The sequence below is a fragment of the Notolepis coatsorum genome, assembly GCF_963971535.1.
Source record: "Notolepis coatsorum genome assembly, chromosome: 9".
NCBI lineage: Eukaryota > Metazoa > Chordata > Actinopteri > Aulopiformes > Paralepididae > Notolepis > Notolepis coatsorum.
The window spans coordinates 105,822,667-105,848,843 of record NC_140173.1 but is presented as its reverse complement, the minus strand read 5'-3'; positions in this window follow the sequence as shown (position 1 = coordinate 105,848,843).

The window sequence follows — 26,177 nt, the reverse complement described above, 5'->3', positions numbered from 1 at the left end:
AAATCATGTAAAACCCAGATTCGGCTCAAACAAGGGACTAAACACGTTTCGCAATTATGCCACAACAATGTGGAACGCCCTACCCAAAGCTGTAAAGGAATGTGAATCACTACCCACCTTCAAAAACACTCTCAAAGAACACCTACAGGAGACTGCAATTCAAAACTGGCCCCTACAAATGTCCTAACCCAGTTGTACAATAAAGACCAAGCACGGCTTTGTCAGTATTCCAATGTACAGCCCCACCCAACCCCACCCCACCTACCCAACCTCCTCCAATGTACAGTTTCTATGTCAAATGTATGTCAGTATTCCAATGTACAGTGTGTCCCCCCCCCCACCTCCAATGTACAGCCCCACCCCACCTACCCAACCTCCCCCAATGCACAGTTTCTATGTCAAATGTATATACACTCTTTTTCTGGATTTTTTTAGTATCACAAACAGTACTGTATTTGAAAATCTGGTATGTCATAAATGTATAGATGTAACAGTACTGTCTATCTGTATGTCGTGTGTGTCATATGATGAATTGAAAATGGGGGACCCTGATGGAAACAAGACGAAAGTCTTTCTCAGGTCTGCATCCTCTTAACAATTGTATGTATTGAGCTGTACTGTACTGTACCCATTCTGCAATCTGTTAATAAACTTTTCAATCAATCAATCAAAGACCACCCTTCTGCTTACACTAACATTAACTTCCCTGGTTAGGTCTCACACATTGGCAATGAGTAACATTACCCAGCCAACGTTAATTAAAATGTTTGATGGTATTGAGTTTACCACGGCCATTTCTGCTAATGTTAGCTTTTGCTGCCTAAAGTTAGCTACTGTATATGTAACTTTAGCAAGCAACTTTGCCCGGCAGTCGACTGAAAAAACCTGATACAGTTGCTCAGTCACAAATACTTGGTAGCCTATAGGGAGGTGTAGTCTGACATCACTGGTTGTTCCACCCGTATAGGGATTCATCATTGGGAAAATGGATTATCGGCTATTGTAACAATTCTGCCGCATGGAAATTGACAAGCTTCCATTTTTGCACAACATGGAGTTCCCTTCTACCACTAACATTATTGTTTAAGCATTTTTGGTTGAAATAAAGGTAGTTATAAGGTTTTTAATTTGTTGTAAAAAAATTATTACATTTACCAGTAGGCAGCCTGTTGTTGAGTGCTGTCGCCTAATCCACGTCACGGCAAGCTGATACCAAGCTAGCTAGCTAGCTAACGTTAACGTTACCCCGCTAAACTTACTAGACGTTAGCAATGTCTACTGTCGTGAACCATTTTAAATCGGGGCATGTAGAGGAGTTTCGGGAACGAGTAAAATGTGCAGGTCCTCTTCTCAGACCTGTGCACTGCACGCATCATGCCGGCTAGCAAGCTAGCTAGCTACACATCACTGCCTGCTGATACCACGATAGCTAACTAACTAACGTTACAAGCTCAAAAACCTTATAACTACTACTGTCGTGTCCATAAGTTCCCTGGCAGAATACTTTGTTTGTGAGGACAAAAGTATATCGGGGCATGTAGATGAGTTTCGGGAATGGCTAGCAAGCCAAAAAAATTAATAAAAAATAACATTATAAACTATACACAATATGTACAATGAAACTGTTGAGTTTATGTGTTATATATGATTGCATGTAACTGCTTAACTGTTCCATAAGAGGGTGCTATAGGCGCAAGGAGACGTAGCTATTGTAGCTGACGTCAGGTAAGAGGGTATTTAAGGAATTGTTCCCTCCCCCTCTGTCTCTTCCTCCGTCACCTCTCACAGACAGAAGGTCTCATGGTGCATAAGCTATGTGAAATAATAAACCACACCGATTAAAGGCTAAAGAAGGACCTTGTCGTCATGAACCCATTATTGTTGCTCCCCAGGTGACTCTGTCAACAGAAACAATAATTTACATGAGTATTTACAGTGATTTAATATGCAGCAAATACAAATAATGATAACGTGGTTGTTGCTTTTAGAAATGGTGGTTGGCTTCTTCCTTGTCGGGCGAATGGAGCGGTTCTCCCGGATCATGGTTATGATCACCAGAGATATACTAGCCACAGATTCAGGGTCAGTTATTTTCCTGTACATTGTACGAATTGTTAAGCTTATGGAATGTAAGGGAAATCTGATCCTAGGTCTGCGACTAAAGCCAGGAGTCGCTGTGGTGATGTCAGTCAGCAGCGCCAAAATGGCAGTGTAGTTTTGATTTGATTTTGATTTGAATCTTTATTTCGAACATGCAATGAATACAAACAAACAATAACAAAAAGCAAAACAACTCAATCTGCATGTTCGAAAAGGAGTAGGAAGAAGTATACACTTATTTAATCCTACCCCTTTTCCTATTTTAAACATAAAAAAGAAAAGAAAGAAAAAAAAAAAAAAAAATATATATATATATATATATATATATATATATATATGCAAAACAAAAAACAAAAACTATATATGTATAAAAGAAATAAAATAGAAAACAAAATAAAAATGTAAACACCCGTGAATATCAAGTCCCTTCCTCATCCCTGTACCTTGTGAACATAATTTCCTTATACATCAGTTTGAATATTCTCATGTTTGGACATTGCTTTAGCACCACATTTAGACTGTTCCACAGTTTCACTCCACATATTGAGATGCAGTGTTTTCTCATGGTAGTGCATACGTTTAGCACCTTTAAATTGTGTTCTCCCCTCAGATTATAACCCCCCTCCCTATCAAAGAACAATTCTTGAATGTTTCTTGGAAGTGCATGACTTTTTGCTTTATACATTAATTGTGCCGTTTTAAATTCCACAAGATCATTTAACTTCAATGTCTTTGACTCCAAAAACAATATGTTAGTGTGATCACGATAACCTGCAATGTGAACTATCCCTATGGCCCTTTTTTGGAGTATAAAAAGTGGTTGTAGTGTAGACTTATAATTGTTTCCCCAGACTTCAGCACAGTAATTTAAATATGGTAAAACTAGTGAACAGTAGAGAATGTAGAGTGATTTTCTATCCAGAATGTGCTTTACTTTACTCATGACTGAAATGCTTCGTGAGAGTTTAGATTGGACATGTTTTATGTGAGGTTTCCAACAGATTTTATGGTCTATTATTACACCTAGGAATTTATTTTCATAAACTCTTTCAATAATCACATCATTTATTTTAACTTGTACCTGAGTATCCAATCTACAATTTCCAAACAACATAATTTTAGTTTTGCTCAAGTTCAATGATAATTTGTTTCTATCAAACCATTCCTTCAATTTCTTCATTTCAGATGTGATGACCTCTAAAAGCTGCTGCACCAGAAAAAAAAAGATTAGTGTCATCCGCAAATAAAATACATTTAAATATATTGGATACTTTACAAATCTCGTTAATGTACAAGATGAACAGTTTTGGACCCAACACTGACCCCTGGGGGACACCACAAGCAATGTCCAAACATTCAGATTTATAATCTCTTTTTTTAGGTCAATGAATACTCCAGCTACATGTTTTTTTTTTATCTATGGAATTTGTGATTTTTTCAATGAGTTCTATTAACGCTAGTGATGTTGACCGGTGTGTTCTGAATCCATACTGGCTATCGGTGAGTAAATTATGTTTATCAATGAATTTATCTAATCTGTTGTTGAAGAGTTTTTCTAATATTTTTGAAAACTGAGGAAGTAGAGAAACAGGCCTATAATTTGTGAAGTGGTGTTTATCTCCAGTCTTGAACAGAGGTATGACTTTTGCTATTTTCATTTTATTCGGAAATCGACCAGTTTTGAATGATAAATTGCAGATGTGCGTGAGTGGTTTTGAAATCCCACTAATGACATTTTTTACTATTTTCATATCTATTTCATTACTGTCTGTAGATGTCTTGTTTTTACATTTATTAGTAGTTTATATAATTTCATTTTCATCTACCGCTTCCAGAAACATTGAACTAGGATTTCTTTCAATATAATTGTCTTTTATGTCTTCAGGAGTCACTGGATCTGGGATTTTTCCCGCTAATTCTGGTCCAATATTTACAAAAAATGTATTAAAGTTGTTAACCACATCATCCATATTGCTAATAGTTTGATCCTTTTCCATAAAATACTGAGGATAGTTTATTTGTCTTGATCCATTCCTGATAATACCATTTAATATCTTCCAAACACCTTTAATATTATATTTGTTGTTATCTAATATTCTACTATAATTTCCCAGTGAACGAAAACATAAACGTTGTTATTTACCCAGTTTTTGCGTTTTTATCAAACATTTTGTCCGCCCAACCACAATCACCACGCATGTGGATATTTTATTCCATGGTTCATAACGTGCATATGTCATCTTAATGATGACGTCACACAAGGTACAGGGCAGCGAGGGGCACTGAGAATCACACGCAGGTAGTGGCAGGAAGCAAAGAGCCTTCTTGTTACTACTAGCCGAGAATCTAGTCTGTTTCACCTAACACTATTGCTCCGTGATCATAGCCATGTATCTCTAAAGCTAACCACTATTTGTAAAAGCCACAACCACGTTAACATATTTGTAAATACTAATGTAAATCATTGTGTCGTTGTACATATTGTGTATATAACGTTAGTAGCTAAGTTAGCTAGCTTGCTAGCCAGCATTCTCGAAACTCCTAACATGCCCCGATTTAAAATGGTTCTCTCCTCTTTGTATACCTTTGTCCTCACAAACAAAGTATTCTGCCAGGGAATTTATGGACACGACAGTAGTAGTAGTTATAAGGTATTTGAGCTTGTAACGTTAACGTTTGTTAGCTATTGTTGTAAAATCCAAAACATATATATCATGATTAACTGACAAAAGGTCACGTAGACATGTTATCTTGCTGGAGTTTCCTGTCACACACACAGTGATGAGGTTAAAAGGATCAAAGCGCCCATGAAGTGTTATCAGTTGCTTTACGGCCTGGGGACACAGACAGACACACACACATACTCACACACATTTTCAAATACACATCCACACACACACACACACTCACACACACATAGTCACACACTCACACACACACACACATACTCACACACACATAGTCACACACTCACACACACACACACACACACACTCACACACACATAGTCACACACTCACACACACACACACATACTCACACACACATAGTCACACACTCACACACACACACACACACACACACACATTCACACACACACACACACATTCACACACACACACACACAGAACATCTCCAAACAAGCTAACTATTTCCTGGTATATTGTTAAAATAGTAATTTGTATCTTGAATTAAGTCATTGAAGTAAGGTAAAATATAATTAGGTTTGGTCATACTAAAATGTCTACAATTAGTTAATGTGTCTGTGCTATTTTCATTTAGATTCAATATGATTAATTGATTGTTCTATATGGTATTGAAATGTATTCTATTAAGCTAACAGAATGATTAGATTTGTTAGATATATGTTCTAAAAGTCAAACAGACTTAGTAATAAAGAAATATATCTGTGTTTAGGTAATCAATATATCTTGAGGTACATCAAAGTACTAACAAGTCAAGTAATGTGTTTAAGTAAAAGATATAAGGAAATGAAAATGATGCAATGTTTATATTGTTGACTGTAAGGACAAAGCCTGTTTGCAGTTATGGGAAGGGGGTTGGGCTATTAAGCCAAACCCCTATTTTTCAAATACCAGCTTAAGCAGGCTTGTGATTGGGACAATAATGTGATGATGTCATCAACTCCAAGAGACTGGCCTTGGCTATAATAATGGGTGTGTGATGGTGGGAGAGGGACTCAGAAACAACCAAAGAACTCAGAAACAACCAAAGAACTCAGAAACAACCAAAGAACTCAGAAACAACCAAAGAACTCAGAAACAACAGAAGGACTCTGAACCAACCAAACCCACAAGGACAGGACCTCACCTACCATCTCACCCATCAACACCAAGGAAGCAGGCAGCAGAAGACAAAGGACTTTTTGGAGGGAAAACAGACTGCTTTGTTTTGTCAGCCAAGACGACACAAAGACCAGCAACAACTTATCAATTATCATTCTTTATACTGTAATATTAGTCTGGTTGTATCATCTTACGGCATAGTGTTTGTGATCAACAACCATAGCATCTTCTTATTATAATTTGTATACACTCTTAAACTTTGATTAAACAACTGTTATACCATTTTCCTCCTAATTCCTTCTGCCTGCACCACTGCAGTGTTTAAAGAGAAGTGATTCCCAGCTTTAAAGTATTGAGACACAACGCCGAGTACTAGCCAACAGGTTCTGGCAGAGCAGAACAGAACAGCTTGGGAATCCACTTCATTTAGGTGCCGTTTGACCCGTGAACAAGTGGCGGCCCTGGACGAGATTTTTTTTCCCTTCACTCATCAACCTCATCGGCGGACGACAGAGGACACAGCTGCGTGAGCTTCGTTCCTGTGAGAGAGGTGAGTGTGGAAGAAGAATGGGCTGCTCAGTTCGAACAACAAGGGGTTGGGGAAAGAAACTAAAGAATTTAACCTCATGTAATCATGATGTAAGGGACAATTAGATTGAGTGTTCTGGCTGGGGAGGGCGGCTCTGTAATCACCGTGCGTAGTATATTTTAATGTAAAATGTTAGCACTATGAACGGGGCGCCGTTGCCAGTCGGAACAAGTAAGGGGATAGGAACATGTCTTAGATTCGTGCTCAGAGTTAAGCCGAGATAGACACCGTGCGTTGTATGTCTTAAGAGTAGTGACTGAAGCACGCCGTTGCATAGTATTTTCTACAGTAGAGAGTTAGCACAAGTAGGTCTGGTTTTAGCCTTGGGCACGGGCGGGCGTGTTGAAATTAGACGGCGTTAGGCTGTAACAAAAATAGTGCTTAAATGAAAGGTTTACCGGTCGCGCCGCGTGCGGCGTTCGAGAGAAGGTAATGTGCGTGAATGCTGAATTTGTATTTTTTTAATTGTGTTGGGGCTGCGTGTATGAATGTATGGTTGGCGAATGTTTATGGTTAGGAGTGATTGGTGAGACGTGTGAGAGTATGGTTATGTTATTATGTAATTTAAGTCACCGATTGGCCGTGGGGGAGTTTAATAGTAACGCCGGTTTGCCGAGGCCCGTCGAACGCTGCAGCGGTTAGCTGCTGTATTAGCCTCTGGGCACCGGAGCGAACGGGGGGAAAAGTAGACGTAATTCAAATGTATAAGGTCGATCGATAGTGTCTTGAGATTACGGGGATATGTAGGGCACTTAAAAGTTTTCATATTCGTGGCGGATAAAACCAGTTATGTAATGTTTAAGGTGATCGGGATTTTCTAGACCCGACCCGGAAGTCGTTCTAAGCTCGCCGGAAATGACGACGGAGGGGTCAAACTAGTGTTTTGATATTATGTTTTTAAATTTCTAATTAGATCACTACACTGGCGTTTTGAGGGAAGTAGGATTCGGTTGTGGGGTATGTGGTATTATATTAACGTTGCGAGGGGACGGCCCGCGCGGCGGAACGGGTCGTTGGGAACGTTTTTATGGGATCATGGGAGAAGCTAAGCTAATGCTACCTGGCCGCGCTAAACGGCTAAAGCGGTCGCCGGATGTGACGTCGTAAGGGTGCGCGGTCTGACGGCCCGCGACGTAGCTAACGAAGCTAATATGCTAAGCTAACATGCTAAGCTAACTGTGCTGACGTCATGGCATGACGGGACTCTCGGTATGTCTCGCGAGGGGGCGTCCATCTTGACGGGGCTCCGAGCGTCCATCTTGACGGGGCTCCGAGCGTCCATCTTGACGGGGCTCCGAGCGTCCATCTTGGGAGGGTGCCGAGCGTCCATCTTGGGAGGGTACCGAGCGTCCATTTTGGGAGGGTACCGAGCGTCCATCTTGGTAGGGGTGGCGAGCGTCCATTGTTAAGGGGAAGGTGGAGTTTATTTAGGAATACGGTAGGGGGCAGTAGTGGACAGGATGAATATGTTTGGATTCTGCTCACAGAACGCTTTCATTGTACACTCTCTCTCCCCCTCTCTTCTCTTTCTCCCCCTCTCTTTCTCTCTCTCTCTTTCTTTCTCTCTCTCTCTCTTTCTCTCTCTCTTTCTCTCTCTCTCTCTCTCTTTCTCTTTCTCTCTCTCTCTCTCCCTCTCACCTCCCCTCCCTCTCTCTCTCTTACCCCCCCCTCTTTCTTTCTCTCTCTCTTTCTCTTTCTCTCTCTCTCTCTCCCTCTCTCCTCCCCTCCCTCTCTCTCTCTTTCTCTTTCACCCCCCTCCTCTCTTTCCTTCCTTCTCTCACCCTCCTCCCTCCCTCCCCCCTTCACCTCTCTCCCTTTCCCTCTCACCTCCCCTCTTTCCCCCTCCCTCCCTCTCTCTCTCCCTCTCGCCTCCCCTCCCTCTCACCTCCCCTCTCTCTTTCTCTTTCACACCCCCCCTCTCTTTCTTTCCTTCTCTCCCCCCCCCTCTCACCCTCCTCCCTCTCCCTTTTACCTCTCTCCCTCTCACCTCCCCCCCTCTTTCCCTCTCCCTCCCTCTCTCTCTCTCTCTTACCCCCCCCCCTCTCGCTCGCTCCCCTCATTTCAACACCGCCTCTCTTCCATGTACTTCCCCCCCCTCGGCCCCCCCCCGAAACGCTTCTCTTTCTCTCCTAGGTTAGGGCCTGTATATAGAGTTTTTTTTTTATGGGTTTCAAACGCGGTGTAGTGCTAGGTATATTGAGTTTATTGCTGTTTACTGTAAGGTTTCAAAGGCGGTAGGCTGAGTTTGGGACTTATTATGCGTATGTTGTTGTTCCAAATTCAGTTTTATGGTTATTTTTAGGGAATTTCTAGTGCTGGCAGTGGTATTGCCTGCGTTGGCGCTACGCTTTGTTCGACAAGGCGCTCGTACTTCTTTCCTTACATTTGGACGGGCCCCGGCTGGGGCTCCGTTCCAGTTCATGTTGGTGGGCCGTAAGTCGGAGCATAAATACTCTACTCGGCTGCAATGGGGGTGTGGGTAGACAGTTCGTCGTGGCTCACTGTCTGCCTCCACGCTTTGTGCGCTGTGTGCAACTCGTCGGTGCTCGTTGTCACACTGCGCACATTTTTCATTTTACCAGGGGTACGGGGACTGCTAAACGTCGTGGCGGGGGTGGGCTCGCTGTCTGCCGCCGCGCATTAACAGGGGTGCGCTATGCGTGCACTCGTCAAAGGCTCGCTGCCACACTACGCGCGTCGAATTATATTGTGTGTGGATATTTGGGTGACTGGTTACGGTGGTTGAGTGAGGTGCTGTATGTGTGTGGCAGTGGGTTGTGAGTGGAATAATTTTTGAATATCCTTGGGTAAGGGGCCCGGGGTGTCACGTTCCAGGTTGCAAACTGGGGGTGATGCCGTGGGCCACAGGACGAGTTGGCCAGTGGAATGTCATTGGTCGGCAGGATTTTCAATATGGGGATGGTGTCGCCGCCTGTGGTTATGAACGGGTTGTGTGACACTGTTCTAAATGCACGGGGACTTCAGTGACATGAGGCACTGAAAATTGATTTCTGTTCCCGTGAGAAGAGCGTTATTTTAACACCTAAAGGGTTAGGTGTTACGGGGGATATATAATAACTGTGTGAGAGATTGTGAATGGAAAATATGTGTGTTACTGATATGTGTAATGTAATATGAGCGAAATACATACTAGGCTTTCACGGACAGAAATAAATATAGTTACACATACACATAGTCATTTGCAAAGAACGATTAGAGTAAAAGTGAGATTATTCACCTAAATTACAATGTCCGATACAGATGTTTAGAAATGATAGGCTGTAAATAACAACTTTCTGATTGACCACCATCTCAGGAAACAGCTGATGGAAAATAAGTTCCCCGGAGTGGTATTAAGGAGGATCTTGACAACAGGATTGAGAGTCTCCAATGGAGACAACTGGAAAAAAGATTAAGGCTGTGTCATTGATAAATCAAAAACGAAAATTGCACAAATGCTCTCATGTGATCATAGTCTAGGAGATGCCCGACATTCCATGCTTAAAGACAAATGATGGATTGTGAATGGCAAATGTCACTGATAATTAAGTGTATTTTTTTATTCTCTCTTCACAGCTGCTCCAGGACGGATGGCCGGCGCTGACAATTCCGAACCCCAACAGGGAAATCGAAGAGACTGTTGACAGTCAGGGGGTATAGTATCACAAGACCGAGATTATCAATTCCTGTTTACACCAATATAGAAGTGTGAGTGAAATTAACTCAAGTTTGGTAAAAATAGTTTGAATACAGAGAAACTTGCTTTCCAAACGGTGACGTTACCTGGCAAGCTGGGAGTGATCTCGACACATCAGGACGGGGTAGTATATGTCTGTAAGATGGACTGGGAACAAAGTGAAGGAACATGAGCTAGTTATGGATTTTTGTTCTCCGCCCATTGAATACCCAGTTTTAGGGGCTGGGGGTGTGTCGTGGTTGGTGATAGTGTTGGGAAGCATGATTCTCTGTACATTAATGAAGCTCAATAGGTTTGGTCGCTATTGGCCAAATTAGTCTTGTGTAGGGTGTGAACATGTGCAGTTGATAATTGGCTTGTGATGTGGAAGATGTGTGTTTAAGGCGGACTGTGAATTGTTGCCATACACACAGGTTACTGGGAGAATGGATGTGTCAGTGCTGAACGTCCGGTCCGGGGTGCAGCTGTCCAAAACCAGAGGAAGACGGTAACGATGTTTGAATGTGTATTCCACATCGAGAGGTGGAGGAATATACGTATACTGTTTTGACAGCATAATATAATGAGAGCCATGTGAATTTTTCAGAATTTTGAAATTTAATGATCTAGAAGCCATGAAATATATAGATAAATGATTTGGAAAAGAAAGTTGTCAAAAGCTCAGACCAGTAAAGAGAGTCTGAGGGATGGAAATTATGGATTCTCAATCAATTGTTGTGGTAGAAGTGATCCCCACTGTGCCCCGGAGCGATATATATTCACTACAGGATACGGATGGGAGATTGGGGAATCCACAGTCATCAGAGAGTGGTACAAGGAAGACCGAGGACTCCATCGGTACTGTTGACAGGACACTGGCTAGTGTCTACCCAGCGGTTCCATGGGGAACCACAACACTGCGGAGAACCAGGAGACGTCTACCTCTCGGGCCGGGAGAGTCTTGGCCAACGCAGTGACCGAGTCTTGAGGCTTCAGAGGGAAACGACAGACAACCAACGAGGAGACAGGCAGCTAGGCCTCAGCAACAACTCCGGCTGTCAACAGAAGCAAGGCCTCAACTATTGACCAGGGGGTCAACAAGCGAAGGGGGGGAGCTGCTATCGCCCCTATCGACCACCAGGTCGTCTAAGGAGGGGAGGAGAAACAAACCTCTTCCACTGATCCGAGGGTCAACCAGCGAAGGGGTCGAGCAGCCAGCAACGACCTCCCCATCGCTGTGAAGAATAGAAGATACTACAGCAGGGGGCTCTACCCCCTAAGAGAGGATCTCCACGAGTCAAGATGTGCTTGACAGAAGATGGGGTGTATTAGAAAGGCAATTTGCTTTCTGAGTTGCACCCAGCAGTCGTGATATTGCACCAGCTCTGAGCAATAAAGAGGAGGCAGGGTCAAATCTAGAAAACATGGACCCCCCTCCTCAAATGCTCCATTTGATCTTGGTACGAGAACAAGTTATTAAAGACTGCACATGATCACAAAAACTGAAATGGCTAATTTGAATTTTAGGATCTGAGTGTGGCAAACCATATATATGTTATCCTAATATGATTTAAAATGTCTTAAGTGTTATCTAGATAGTAGTGTGTAGAGATTGATATCTATGTTTGACATATTAAGGATAGGTAAACTATCCGAGTGGGGACTGTTGTAAAATCCAAAACATATATATCATGATTAACTGACAAAAGGTCACATAGACATGTTATCTTGCTGGAGTTTCCTGTCACACACACAGTGATGAGGTTAAAAGGATCAAAGCGCCCATGAAGTGTTATCAGTTGCTTTACGGCCTGGGGACACAGACAGACACACACACATACTCACACACATTTTCAAATACACATCCACACACACACACACACTCACACACACATAGTCACACACTCACACACACACACACACATACTCACACACACATAGTCACACACTCACACACACACACACACACTCACACACACATAGTCACACACTCACACACACACACACATACTCACACACACATAGTCACACACTCACACACACACACACACACACACACACACACACACATTCACACACACACACACACATTCACACACACACACACAGAACATCTCCAAACAAGCTAACTATTTCCTGGTATATTGTTAAAATAGTAATTTGTATCTTGAATTAAGTCATTGAAGTAAGGTAAAATATAATTAGGTTTGGTCATACTAAAATGTCTACAATTAGTTAATGTGTCTGTGCTATTTTCATTTAGATTCAATATGATTAATTGATTGTTCTATATGGTATTGAAATGTATTCTATTAAGCTAACAGAATGATTAGATTTGTTAGATATATGTTCTAAAAGTCAAACAGACTTAGTAATAAAGAAATATATCTGTGTTTAGGTAATCAATATATCTTGAGGTACATAAAAGTACTAACAAGTCAAGTAATGTGTTTAAGTAAAAGATATAAGGAAATGAAAATGATGCAATGTTTATATTGTTGACTGTAAGGACAAAGCCTGTTTGCAGTTATGGGAAGGGGGTTGGGCTATTAAGCCAAACCCCTATTTTTCAAATACCAGCTTAAGCAGGCTTGTGATTGGGACAATAATGTGATGATGTCATCAACTCCAAGAGACTGGCCTTGGCTATAATAATGGGTGTGTGATGGTGGGAGAGGGACTCAGAAACAACCAAAGAACTCAGAAACAACCAAAGAACTCAGAAACAACAGAAGGACTCTGAACCAACCAAACCCACAAGGACAGGACCTCACCTACCATCTCACCCATCAACACCAAGGAAGCAGGCAGCAGAAGACAAAGGACTTTTTGGAGGGAAAACAGACTGCTTTGTTTTGTCAGCCAAGACGACACAAAGACCAGCAACAACTTATCAATTATCATTCTTTATACTGTAATATTAGTCTGGTTGTATCATCTTACGGCATAGTGTTTGTGATCAACAACCATAGCATCTTCTTATTATAATTTGTATACACTCTTAAACTTTGATTAAACAACTGTTATACCATTTTCCTCCTAATTCCTTCTGCCTGCACCACTGCAGTGTTTAAAGAGAAGTGATTCCCAGCTTTAAAGTATTGAGACACAACGCCGAGTACTAGCCAACAGGTTCTGGCAGAGCAGAACAGAACAGCTTGGGAATCCACTTCACTATCGTGGTAGCCCGTTTCGTGACTGTGATGCACCGAGTGCATCAGTCATGAAAGGGGCTACTATCGTATCAACATGCTGTGACGTGTAGCTTGCTAGCCGGCATGATGCGTGCAGTGCTTTGCCCCACAGGTCTGAGAAGAGGACCTGCACATTTTACTTGTTCTCGAAACTCTTTTACATGATTTAAAATGGTTCATGACAGTAGACATAATGCTAACGTTAGCGGGGTAACGTTTTTATTTTTTTAAACAATGTTTTTATTGTAAATTTTTTCTTTTACACAAACATACATATATACAAACAACAGCACATGACAAATATAAAGAAGACAGCCTTCAATCCCCTCCCTTCCCTAATTACAACACAATTGACCTTTCCGCAGACATATTACCATAGAAACAATTATTGTTAATGCTTAATTGTTAATCGTTAAAGGGGAACTATTTTATAAATGGCCTTCCTCAGTGTCCAGTACCGTCCCCCAGCTATGTGGATTCATATCTACAGGCTCCACGTCTCCGACTCTCAATGTCCAAGATTCCTCAACCACCTAATAATGTGGCAGTCGGTGTGGCATTTGGCCCCAGGCCACACAGTGGTAGGAGCCCAGCCTTAATATGTCCCAAGATCCTGAGGTATAACACTGCTGTTTTTCAGTACCTGATTAGAAATATAGAACAATGATCCTCCTATTTTCCTTTAATTTTTTTCCCCCAAACCTTTCAGAGGTGTTCCATAGACTCACAGGAACTGTGGAGAGCCAGAAAAATCATCTCTGACCCCACTCACCCAGCACACCACATCTTCCAGCTGCTGCCCTCCGGGAGGCGCTACAGATCCCTGACCACCAAAACATCCCGGTTCAAAAACAGCTTCTTCCCCACTGCCATACGGACACTGAACTCCCTGTAGTACCCCCCCCCCCCCTCCCTGTAGTACCCCCCCCCCGCAACCCCCCTTACCTCTGCTGACATGGACAACTCTGAACTGTAATCTATGTAATTGTGTTTTCTTTTAACTGCATGTAGTATGTACGTTGTAAGTGATGTTATATGTTCTATGTTTTATGTTGGAACTGCAATGCACTGAAACCAAATTCCACCAGCCTGGCTGGGTGGTCATTAAAGAAATTGATTGATTAAAAGTTCCCACACCGTGAAAGAAACAGCAAAATAGCTCTCCTTTAAATTACTTACAAGAAATCACGGAAATATCAGCACAAAAATAAAAATAAAGAATAAACCAATACAAAAATACAATACAAGATACACTAATAAAATAACATAAAATAAATTAAAAAAAAAAAGTCCTTCGGCTTCTCTACCTCCATGCACTTTTCTTTCTTTATATTTATTTTTTCTTCCCCTAAACCTTTCTCCCATTTTCCCTTTCCTCTCCGTTACCTTTCATGTTTCCTATCTCTCTCCTTTAGATTCTTACATTTTCCAGGAAGTGTATAAACGATGTCCATGTCCTTTCAAACTGCTCTGTTTTTCCCTTCTGTATGTATGTTAGTTTCTCCATTGCTAAGTTTTCTGACACTTCCTTTAACCACTGTTTATCTCCTGGTCTCTGTATCTCCTTCCAGTTCTGTATCGTAACGGCTCTCGCTCGGCGTCACTCACGCACTGTACCTCGCTTGTGCACGCGCACTGAATAAAATTCCACAATGTACCTTTATCCCAATATTCGTCTGACCACACCCCTCATCAGCTTACCTTCATAAGCAGGTGTGTGGCCACCTACTCGCCTCCTTCTTCGCTTTCACCACAAGGAAGTGCCTTCGGAGATCCCCACTTGACGTGTTGTTAGTTGAAGAAAGTTGAGACGTGTTTACATTGTGCTTATTTTTTTCTTCTCTCATAACTATTCAAAAAGGAAAATCTAAGTCATAATGTCTACCTCGGAGAGTAGACCCACTCTTCACCAGCGGTTCTCCATTCCCGCCTCTGTCGTGCACGCTGGTGCGGGGCTGCTGCCACTTCGTGGTTGCCAGCCCAGCCCAGGAGACAGCCGATGGGTAGTTTGCCTCTCCGAGGAGCCGGTGCATCGGTGCCGCCTCCCCGGCCACATCCCGCCCTGTTATCAGCCACATCAGACTGTGGCTCCTCAACCGGTCGAAGCCTGCTGCATGTGAGGGATGCGGGTTCGGTGAAGGAAGGTCAGCAGGGGGAACTGCGGGCTTTTTTCCCCGAGCTCATGACGGTAGCTGCCGCTGCAAACGGCGTGCCGCTGCCGCAGCCATTGCCTGCTCCTGCCCCCGATGATCTCATAGGTCATCTCTGGCAGCGTCGCCCGGTGAGAGGGGTGGACGTTGTCTACCCATTTTTCCCCTCAATGGGGGCCTATGTTCGTCGGGGCCAGGTGGTGTCTCACATCATGGGACTTACCCCCGCCTACGTACCAGTTACGCGGGTGGCGGGGTTGGTCAAAGGTATGAGAGAGGGCGTGCCACGGCTTGATAGGCCGATGGCCGCTCTCCTCTGTCCGGATGTGGTGTGGGAGCCGTTATGCAAGCCGGTTCTCCAAGGAAAATCGGCTAGGCGATTGGCATATTGGGGTGACCAGTCATTTATCGCTGGTACACAGTCGCTGGCTGCTGCTTCTAACATCGCGCAGCTGGTTAGATTTGTATCTGGGATAATGATGGGCGGCACGGATCTGACCGAGGTGCAACGCGATCAGATCACCCAGGCGGCAGGAGCTGTACTGCATTTTACCCAGGTGCAGGCCATAGCCTCTGGGAAAGTGCGCGCCCTGGCTACCCTGAACCAGCGCCACCTTTGGCTGGAGCAGGCTCGAGTGCCAGAGAAGAAGAGAGCCCCTCTTCTGACGGCCAACCTCTCCGATGCTGGACTATTCGGGAAGGCCCTGCAGCTGATGACCTCAACGTGCAGAGAGATGGCAGAGGAGAGATCCGTTCTCCAACCCCATTTTCCGCCTCCCGTCCTTGCCAGTGGAGTCAGAAGGCTTCCACGACGTCGAGCTCCCTCCACCGTGCCTACCACTGCCTCCGCCGCCACTGCTGGCCCGTCCAAGAAGGCCAGGAGGAGAGACGGTGATTCTGCTGCCGCCGGCCCATCCACGACCGGAGGAGACGGTAGGGAACGACGAGACCAGCAGCCGATTAACTACCGTCCCTCCGGGGCTTCTCAGGGTGGCAAAACCCGAGCGGCTCGAGGCAGCAGACGCCGCTGAGTGACTTTTCCCCCCTGTGGTCCCCTCTATACCCTCCCCGGCCCTCATGATAATTGTGTGCCTAAATAAATAAAAAGTCCCCTTAAAGGGGGACTATATTATTTGGCCAAACAAATGTGTGTTTCTTCAACAATACATATGATGAGGTTGCGAAATGTGAATCTGCATTGTTACATTGAGGGATGAGGTACGTTCGTGTTATGAGATTAAGCAAGGTCTGCAAGCATACACTCAGTCATAGAAAGGTTCTATCTTAGCCTGACGCTCCACATGCAGGTAGAAGCTGGTTGTATGATCTGTTGCTTAAGCAAAGTAATGTTGATCCACAACACTGTTGTGTTAGTTGCAGTAATACTCATATACACACGTTCCACAGCCTAGCCGTTATACTCTCCGTCAGTGTTTTTTCTATGTACGACATAGAAAGCGGGTGTAGGATTCACACACACACACGACTTGGTTTTGTTATAAATCCTGTTCACAGTCTGTGGGTAGCGGGCATTGTATTAGTTTACGCTATACATTAGCGTTCTACCAAAGGTCTCAAAATGCTACAGTTGTTATTGTGTGTAGGGAAAAAGGTTTTTTTGTGAGGGGGTGCCGAATAAACCCCTCCTTCCCACTTGATTGGTCAAGGGGATTTTTTCTCATTTCCTGTTGAGCCAGTCAGGGCCAAGCCGTTCAACGACTTGGCGGGGGAGGGGGGGGGGGGGGAGGGTTGTCCTGACACGGCTCCTATTACAAACAGGAGTCGTGTGCGGGGTTTCCCCCCGTCATAGCATATACGTTGCTATGACGACGGCTTCCGTGAGTTAGATCTTTACGTAAGGTCTGTGGTGTTAAAGTGTCGGGTTAGAGCGTAGGGCTTACGGGTCTGCTACGCTCGATTTTATGTGTAAACTTGAGTCAGTTGGTCACGTGACTCACAGTTGACATGTCTTTTTCATGTGTCGGGACTGAGACCAGGGCTGCGCTGAGCCTCCTGGTCTGGGATGGGGTAGTGCGGGTGGGCTTTCTGTCCTCCCTCGTCCTCCGTCAGGCTTTGTAGTCGCTCGGCTAGCTGCTCTGCAACGTAAGCAGGTTCTTCCCGTAGGCGGGGTCCCGTGTAGCTTTGTCGGGGAGGGGAGGGTGCCCTCGACACTTGTCGTGATGATCTCCGGGAGCTCCGGGTGGAAGAGTGGGGTGTCACCCTCTGGAGCGCTTGCTCCATCATTTGTGCTTGTAGGCGGTCTCGCTCCGCCTCGCGCTGCGCATTGGCGCGGTCTCGCTCTGCCTCGCGCTGCGCATTGGCTGCGTCGCGCTGCGCATTGGCGCGGTCTCGCTCCATGTTTTCTTCAGCCTGGAGGCGCCTCTCTTCCAGTCTGATGGTCATCGTGGCGTCAGCCTGGAGGCGACTCTCTTCCAGTCTGAGATGTTCGCGCTCACTCTCTCGTTGCGCCTGGAGGCGTCTCTCTTCCATTCTGAAATGTTCACTCTCACTTTCTCGTTGCGCCTGGAGGCGGTCACGCTCACCCTGGAGGCGATCCCTTTCCGCCGAAGCGGTTATCGTAGCGATCAGGATTTGCGCTAGCCTCTGGTCGGCCTCGCTTGGGGATGACGCTGGTGATGGTGATTTGGAGTTGGCCGGGCTTGGCGGTGACCTGATCTTCTTACGCGCTCCGAGGTCCCTCTCGGAGGCGCTGTACTCTGTCTTCTCCCGCGCTCCGAGGTCCATCTCGGGGGCGCGGTACTCTTTACTTTCATGCGCTCCGGAGTCCATCTCGGGGGCGCGGTGTTCTATGGGTTCATGCGCTCCGAGGTCCACCTCGGGGCGCGGTGTTCTATGGGTTCATGCGCTCCGAGGTCCACCTCGGGGGCGCGGTGTTCTATAGGCATAGTCAAGTCATGTCCCGATTGTCCCCCCCTGTGAGCTAAGTCAGTTTCACTTAAACTGGCTGGGGTCTCTACGTCTGGGGTTGACAGGTCTATAAGGTTGGGCATACTTGAGCTACCAATGTTATCCTTGCTTAACGTCCTCGTAGATAAGCTACTGTAGGAGGTAACTCTACAGCGTAGCTCTCCAAGTGGGGAGGGGGCTGACGCTGGCGCCTAGGGCGCTCTAATGGGGGAGAGCCGATTGGAGAGTGTCCGCCGCTGGCCATATTATCATTAATATTATTATTACTGATACCATCCGGTTCGAAGGACCAATTGTAGCTAAGGGGCTACACAACCCTGACTGTATTTAGATTGTTTAGATTAAACCACTACTAAAGAATATTAATGGCCAGACAGTACAGTTAGACAAAATGGCGGACACTCCATTGACTGCGCGGGGACAGGGATACAAGTTGAACAAGCATCATTTTAATGTCAATAGCAAACATACATATTATTTATCACGGTTCTCCTTTAATAATAGAATGTCAGTGCAACAAAGTCAGCGGTAACGATAGTTCCTATACTACGGATACTCGACCGGTGGAGCTCTGAATGGAGTGAGACGAAGCGAGGCTGCACAGGGAAAAGCAAGATGGTGGTTGTAGACGGTGATTCTCTCTAGAGCTCCGGCTCCAGAGAAACTGTAGACTGTTGGGATAATCCTGTCGTCGCTGGGAGAAGGGGTCTCGTACGGAACCGGTCCTTGTATTCCTAGCGCCCGATGGCAGGGTTAATAGCTATTAATCCAAAAGCCCGTTGGCATAGATGATAGCTAGTTAGCTCCGTCTGTACTGGAAGCTAACCCGCAGGCGGTCTCCAATGAGTAGTTATGTCCAGAACGTCGCTGGATTTAACTATAAGTCTCTCCACGTTACTTCGCTTACACAAGTCACTATACTGTGCCAATAATGGCTCGACAATATTATAGTGGTATCTAATTAGCCATACGGCTCTCTATAACGATACACTGCTCTCGGTCTGTGTACAACTGCACCAGACGTCCTCTCTCTCACTCTGTTAGTTTTCCTGTAATGCTGCTGCTGCACGTCGTCTACCCAACACACTCTATATTGTTCCCTGTTGGAATCCGCCTGTTCACATGTACAGAATCAATGCGCTCGCTCTGGGCTTGTCCGGGCATGTCTGAACATGTCTAGAAAACATGTCTAGGGGGGCGCGCGCCCTGGCGCCTACAGCGTCAAGAATGGGACACACAATAAGTGAATGATGAATACTGGTAGGTAAACAGATGACGTAAAGATATATATCTTATATATATAAACAATATATAAGTTATACAAAATAATAAACGTAGACTTTCAGTGTTAATCTGGACCTTCAGAACACGTTGAGTTGCTTGAGTGCCTCTTCGCACGGTCGGGTCCGTCGCCCTCCCGTGATCCCCCAATAGGTGGGGTGCCCTCCATTAGGGGGGGTCGGGGGGGCTCGGTCCTCCCTGATCTGATGGTTGTGGGGGGCCTCAGCGGGGTGTATTTGTCGGCCGATAGCTCTCGCTCGGCCTCCCTTGTGCGTGAGTGACGCCGAGCGAGAGCCGTTACGATACAGAACGTTGGGTTATAGCTATAACCAAGTTCTGTTAGTAATGATGACGCTCGGCGTCCGACGCCGCTGCAGCCCTTGATCTCACCTTGTGGTGAAAGCTTGGGAAGGAGGCGAGTAGGTGGCCACACACCTGCTTATGAAGGTAAGCTGATGAGGGGTGTGGTCAGACGAATATTGGGATAAAGGTACATTGTGGAATTTTATTCAGTGCGCGTGCACAAGCGAGGTACAGTGCGTGGTTATAGCTATAACCCAACGTTCAAAGCTATCACTCTCTTGGCCTGTAACAAACCAAGATTTATCAATTTCCTCTTTCTAATATAAGCTGGGAACTTCTCCGGGTATAAGTGTAGTATACATAACTTAGGATCGGTCAGGATTTCTATCTCTGTCATCTCCGATATGAGTTCTAATATCTCCTTCCAATATTCCTGTATCTTCTCACATTCCCACATACAGTGGTACAGGGTCCCCACCTCTACCCCACACCTAGTACATTCATCCGGGATCATGGGATAAAACTTGTGTAATTTCTCTGATGTCATATATACTCTATGTATCCACTTATATTGTAGGAGTTTACATCTGGTATCAATTGAAAGTGTCTGTGACATCTCACATGCTTGTTCCCAGTCCTCTTCTGCTATTTCTACCCCCATGTCCCTCTCCCATGCCCGCAAACTGCTCAAAGAGCTCTCTTCCGATCCTGATAACAACACATCATAAAACTTGGATAATTGTCCTCTTCCCACCATATTGTTCCTCGTAAGTCTTTCTATTATGGATGTGGGTGGTTCCTCTGTGCCCCCGTTCTTTGAGACTACGTAGCTCCTGATTTGAAAGTATTTAAATCTATATGATCTTGGGATTTCAAATGTGTTTACTATCTGTTCGAAGGTCATCAATTCTCCCTCTAAGTATACGATTTTAATCGTACCCAAACCTCTTTCTGCCCAATTTTTTAATCCCCCATCATTCCTTCCCGGTTTAAATTCCTCATTCCCCCAGATTGGTGTATACCCCGATAACTTATCTCTTCTACCTAAGTGTAAGTGCGCCTTGTGCCAGATCCTTACTGTATTCTGGAGGAAGGGGTTCTTTGTATTTTTTATCAACAAGTTACTCTGTTGTGAATATATATATGCGTCTAGTGTTATCTTTGTCTCTTCTTTTTCTATCTCCATCCAAGCCGGTATATCTGCATGTTGAAAGTAGAACATTGCTGTCCTGAGCTGTGCCGCCCAGTAATAAAGCCATATGAAACGTGTGAACATCGTTTTCAATCTCTGAAAGAAAGTTTCCGGTAAGGGCATTGGGATTGACTGGAATAGGTAAAGGAATTTAGGCAATATAGTCATTTTAATAATATTCACTCTGCCTATCATTGATATTGGTAATTTGCTCCATCTTTCAAGGCTATTTTCTACATCTGTCATTATTGGATCGTAATTACTTTGTACTAAGTCTTTAATCTCCGGGGTTATCTTTATCCCCAAGTACGTAAACCCCTTGGGGGACCTCGCAAACTGTGTGTGCACCGGCGCTTTTTCCCTTTCTCTTTTATTAAGTAACATAAGTGCGCTTTTATTTTGATTCGTTTTATATCCTGAAAATACTCCAAATTTCTCTAGTATTTCGTTCGCATTTCTAATTGAGGTATCCAATTTTGTTAAGTATAGTATTATATCGTCCGCGAAAAGCGATAGGCGATGCTCCATTCCCCCTATTCTCATCCCTGTGATTCCCGGGTCCTGCCTAATCGTTATCGTTAATGGTTGGATTGCGAATAAAAATAGCAACGGAGAAATCGGACATCCCTGTCTGGTAGATCTCTGTAGTTTAAACGATGTCGATATTTGGTAGTTTGTAGTTATTTCGACCATTGGGTCTGTGTATAGAATCGTGATCCATTTTATATATCCTTCCCCAAACCCGAACCTTTTAAGTGTTTCAAACAGATATCCCCACTCAATCTTGTCAAATGCCTTTTCGGCGTCTAATGACAGAACTGCGTGGTCTTTTTCGTTTTTTCTTAGTGTGAAGAACATTTAGTAGTCTCCTAATGTTATGAAATCCCTGTCTTCCCAATACAAATCCGTTCTGGTCATTTTTTATCAGATGTGGAATCAACTTCTCTATGCGCCTAGCTAGCGCCTTACATAAAATCTTCGTATCACAGGACATGAGGGACACAGGACGATATGAAGTTGTGTCTGAGGGTGGCTTTCCCGGTTTCTTAAGTACCGAAATCATCGCCGATCTTAAGGATGTAGGCAAAGTCCCCTCCTCATATGCTTCATTGAACATTTCCAGTAGGTGGGGTAGCAGTTTCCCTGCGAATCTCTTGTATATTTCTGTTGGTATCCCATCTGGGCCAGCCACCTTCCCTCTATTCATAACCGTAAGCGCCTCGTTTAATTCTTCTATTGTTAGCTCTTGGTCAAACTGTTTCTGTTCCTCCTCCGTTATTTTTGGGAATTATAACTTGTCCAGGAATTCATTTAGTTGTTCTGTGTTCTTTGGGTATTCTGATTTATATAATTTTTCATAATATTCTTTAAAGGCGTTATTTATTTCTATTGGGTCATTAGTTTCCACCCCATTCCCTAATTTGATCGTATTTATCATCCTTTCCGTTTGTGCCTTTCTAATTATCCATGCCAGTATCTTGCCTGCTTTTTCCCCTTGGTCGTAGTATGATTGTTTTAGCCACTGTAAGTCCGATGTTATCTTTGTAGTGGATAGATGCTTGTACTGGGCCTTTAATACCCGTAGTTCTCTCTGTTTTGCTGGGTCTTCTCCCCTATATATCTGTTCTTCCACTTCTTTTACCCGTCTTTCTATGTCCTCCATTTGCTTATAGTGTTCCTTAGATTTATGTTTAGTATAGCTTATCATCTCTCCCCTTATATACACCTTAAATGCCTCCCATCTCATCGTTGCACTTGTCTGGTCTGTATTTATGGAGAAGTATATGTCTATTTTTTCATCTATAAAAGTCATACATTTCGGGTTGTTGAGCCACTTGGTTTGGAGTCTGAATCTAGGGGGTGCCTTCGCTATTTCCGGCATGTTCATAGTTAACGTCATCGGAGAATGGTCAGACAGTAATCTACTGTCATATTCACTTCCTGTAAATTTAGATATCAAGCTTGTCGAAACAAAAAAATAGTCTATTCTAGAGAACGATGGCCTACTTAGTAATTTTGAAGCGCACGAATATTCCCTCTTGCCTGGGTTTAGTTTTCTCCATATCTCAACCAAGTCGAGGTCTCTCATAAACGTATCTATCACTTTCCTTGTTCTTCTGTGGGAGGTATCCACTCCCCCTGATTTATCTATTTCCGGCCTCCTCACGCAGTTAAAGTCTCCCCCCATGATGAACTGGCCCGTGAGATATGCCATTTTCATAAACAGTTCTTGAAAAAACAGCGGGTCATCATTGTTTGGTCCATATATATTTACTAGGTTCACCTGCGTGGAGACTATAGTACCGCTTAATATTAGAAATCTCCCTCCCGGGTCTACAATTTTATTTCTTAAAGTAAATGGTATCGACTTGTCTATTAGTATCATTACTCCTCTAGCTTGTGAGTTGAATGGCGCCGAGTATACATGTCCCTTCCATCTATTCTCGACCCTCTTGAGATCTTCCCCAGTGCTGTGTGTTTCCTGTAAATAAACTATTTTTGCTCCTGATCGTTTTATCTTCCCTAGAATCTGTTTTAGCTTAATAATGTGGCTCATCCCCCTCACGTTCCAGCTCATATATTTTATTTTGTTCCTACTCATCCTTATGTCCTATGTTGCCCACTCTCTTCTTGCCCTCCTCCCCCCTCTCTCCTCTATGTTTTGTGATGTGGTGATCCAGCCGAAGTGTCCTGTAATAATAAATAAAAAAAGAGAAAAAACACAAGTACCCCCAAACCCCACATATAAAGCTAACGTCCCCCCCTATTGGGTACGGACCTCTGACCCTCCTCTTTTCCGACTTCCTACAGGTCCCTTCCTCCTTCCTTTTGACAGGATGCATCTTACCTGCCTTTCTCCCTTTCCTGCCGCTCTTCCCTCCTAGTATTCTCTAACCACATGCTCCCTTTTTCTCATTTCTGCTATTTAAAGTCTAACTTGACTAAACTATCTTCAACTTGATCCTGTATCCCTACCCCCCCCCCTTCCTCCTCTCGTAACCATCTCGAGGAACCCTCTATTTCAGCCTCTAAACTCCTGGATCTCTATCACCTTAAACATTGAAACATTGAAACAAAACCATTGAAACAAAACCAAATCCGCCACCAACCGGGCATCGACCATATCCAATACCTGTTAAGAAAGGGGATATGACCTACGAAAACCTCTAAGCTATACCCTTTACCCGTTAAGAAGGGGGGTATCTTTTGTAGAGTTAAATCAGAACTTGCTGCACCTTTATGTATTATACTCTTCCCCTTCCTCCCCAAATCCTAACTATCCATTCCTCCTCACGCCTATGTTGGGTCTTTGACCTCTCTGTAGTGTCCCTATATAACTATCCCGTTTACCTGTCTGTGTGTGTCCAGTACCTATACTGAATGGTAGAGGTCGCCATACCTTATACCCTATACATTTTCCCCTCTCTATTAGTTTCCCCTATCTAAACCAAAAATTGCAGTGCCTTTATGAAATATAAATTTTCCCTTCCTTCCCCATTCCTAGCTAACCACTCCTCCTTCTGTCTATGTTTGGCCCTCGGTCTCTCCATAGTGCCCTTAACTAACTATAACTACTTAACTCTAACTGCACATTCCACATATTGAAAAATAGAAATTACCCTTTTCCATAGAATATACCACTCTTCCCCCCCCCCCTTCCCACTTTTAAGTTGGGTCCTTGAACCTCTTATTCCTACATAAAGCCCCTATATATATCTTATATTCATATCAATTATAAGAAGGGGGGCCTGCCATATATATACAAGCCTTTTCCCTTGCATTTCAAGAATGGGGGTATGTCTCCTAGATAATTCAATCAGAAATTACAATCCATAGTGTCTCCGTACCTGTACAGCCTATATATTGAACCATTGAAATTGCCAGATTTTATAGATTATTTCCCTTCCCCCCCTCCCCTCCCTTCTATATACAATTCTTAGCTACCCGTGTCATCCACCTGTGGCGGTCTCTCCTGTTGCTCTTCTTCTGGTCCTTGCCCCGCAAGTGTCTGTCTCAGTTGCGTTGGGTCTGTCCCCACCGTCATACCACAGGCTCGTCGTGCTTGTTCCGGAGTATCACACAAAGTAGTTCTTCCTTCCCACGTCACCTTCAGAATGGCTCCTCTCACAAAGCCTGTCTGTCCTTTCCCCTGAAATCAGTAGTCTCTCACTTCCCTGTATTCCTCCCGCTTCTTGACCAGGGATGGGGCGAGGTCTTGGTATATCCCCACTTGTAATCCTTCGTGTGTCAAAACTCACTTCTTTTTTGCGATGTCTAGCATGGCTTCTTTGTCCCGTTGGATGGAGAATACCACTATGAGTGGCCTCCTCCCGGTTCCGTTTTAGTGAAGACTCCTACCCCCGCTAGCCCCCCGAGTATCTTTGAGTAGTATTCTGTCATTGTTCCTCTCGGTCCTTTCGGGTCTTGTTCCTGTGGTATGCCGATCACTCTCAGATTCTTCCGTTTAGCATAGTTGATCATATTTTCCATATTCTCTCCCATCTCCTTACTGTCAGTTCGGAGCCTCTGGCACTCCCTCTCCCAACGATCCTGGTCCGTAGCTCTGCTATCCAACGAGGCCTCTCTTTCCGTGTATCGTCTCTCCTGTTCCTTCATCCTCGCTTCTAGGTTAGCCACGGTAGCTTCACATGCCTCCATCTTTCCATCCACCCCGACTTTTATCTTTCTTTCCCAACTTGCCAATAAAGTTTGTTTCGTTTCTCCAGCTTTTCCTCCAACCGTGCAAATTCCCCCATTAACTGCAGGTTCCTCCTTTCCGCTTCTTCCTTCAACAGTGCGCGCATGGCCTCCATTGTTTGTTGGTTTCTCTTCTCGGCTTCTTCTGACAAGAGCTCTCTCAATAGCGAGCGCATGTTTTCCATTGTCATAGCCGTCTTTCCTTCTCCCTCTCCAGTCTCCACACCCGCTGCTAACTCTTCCTTGCGTACCTCTTTGCC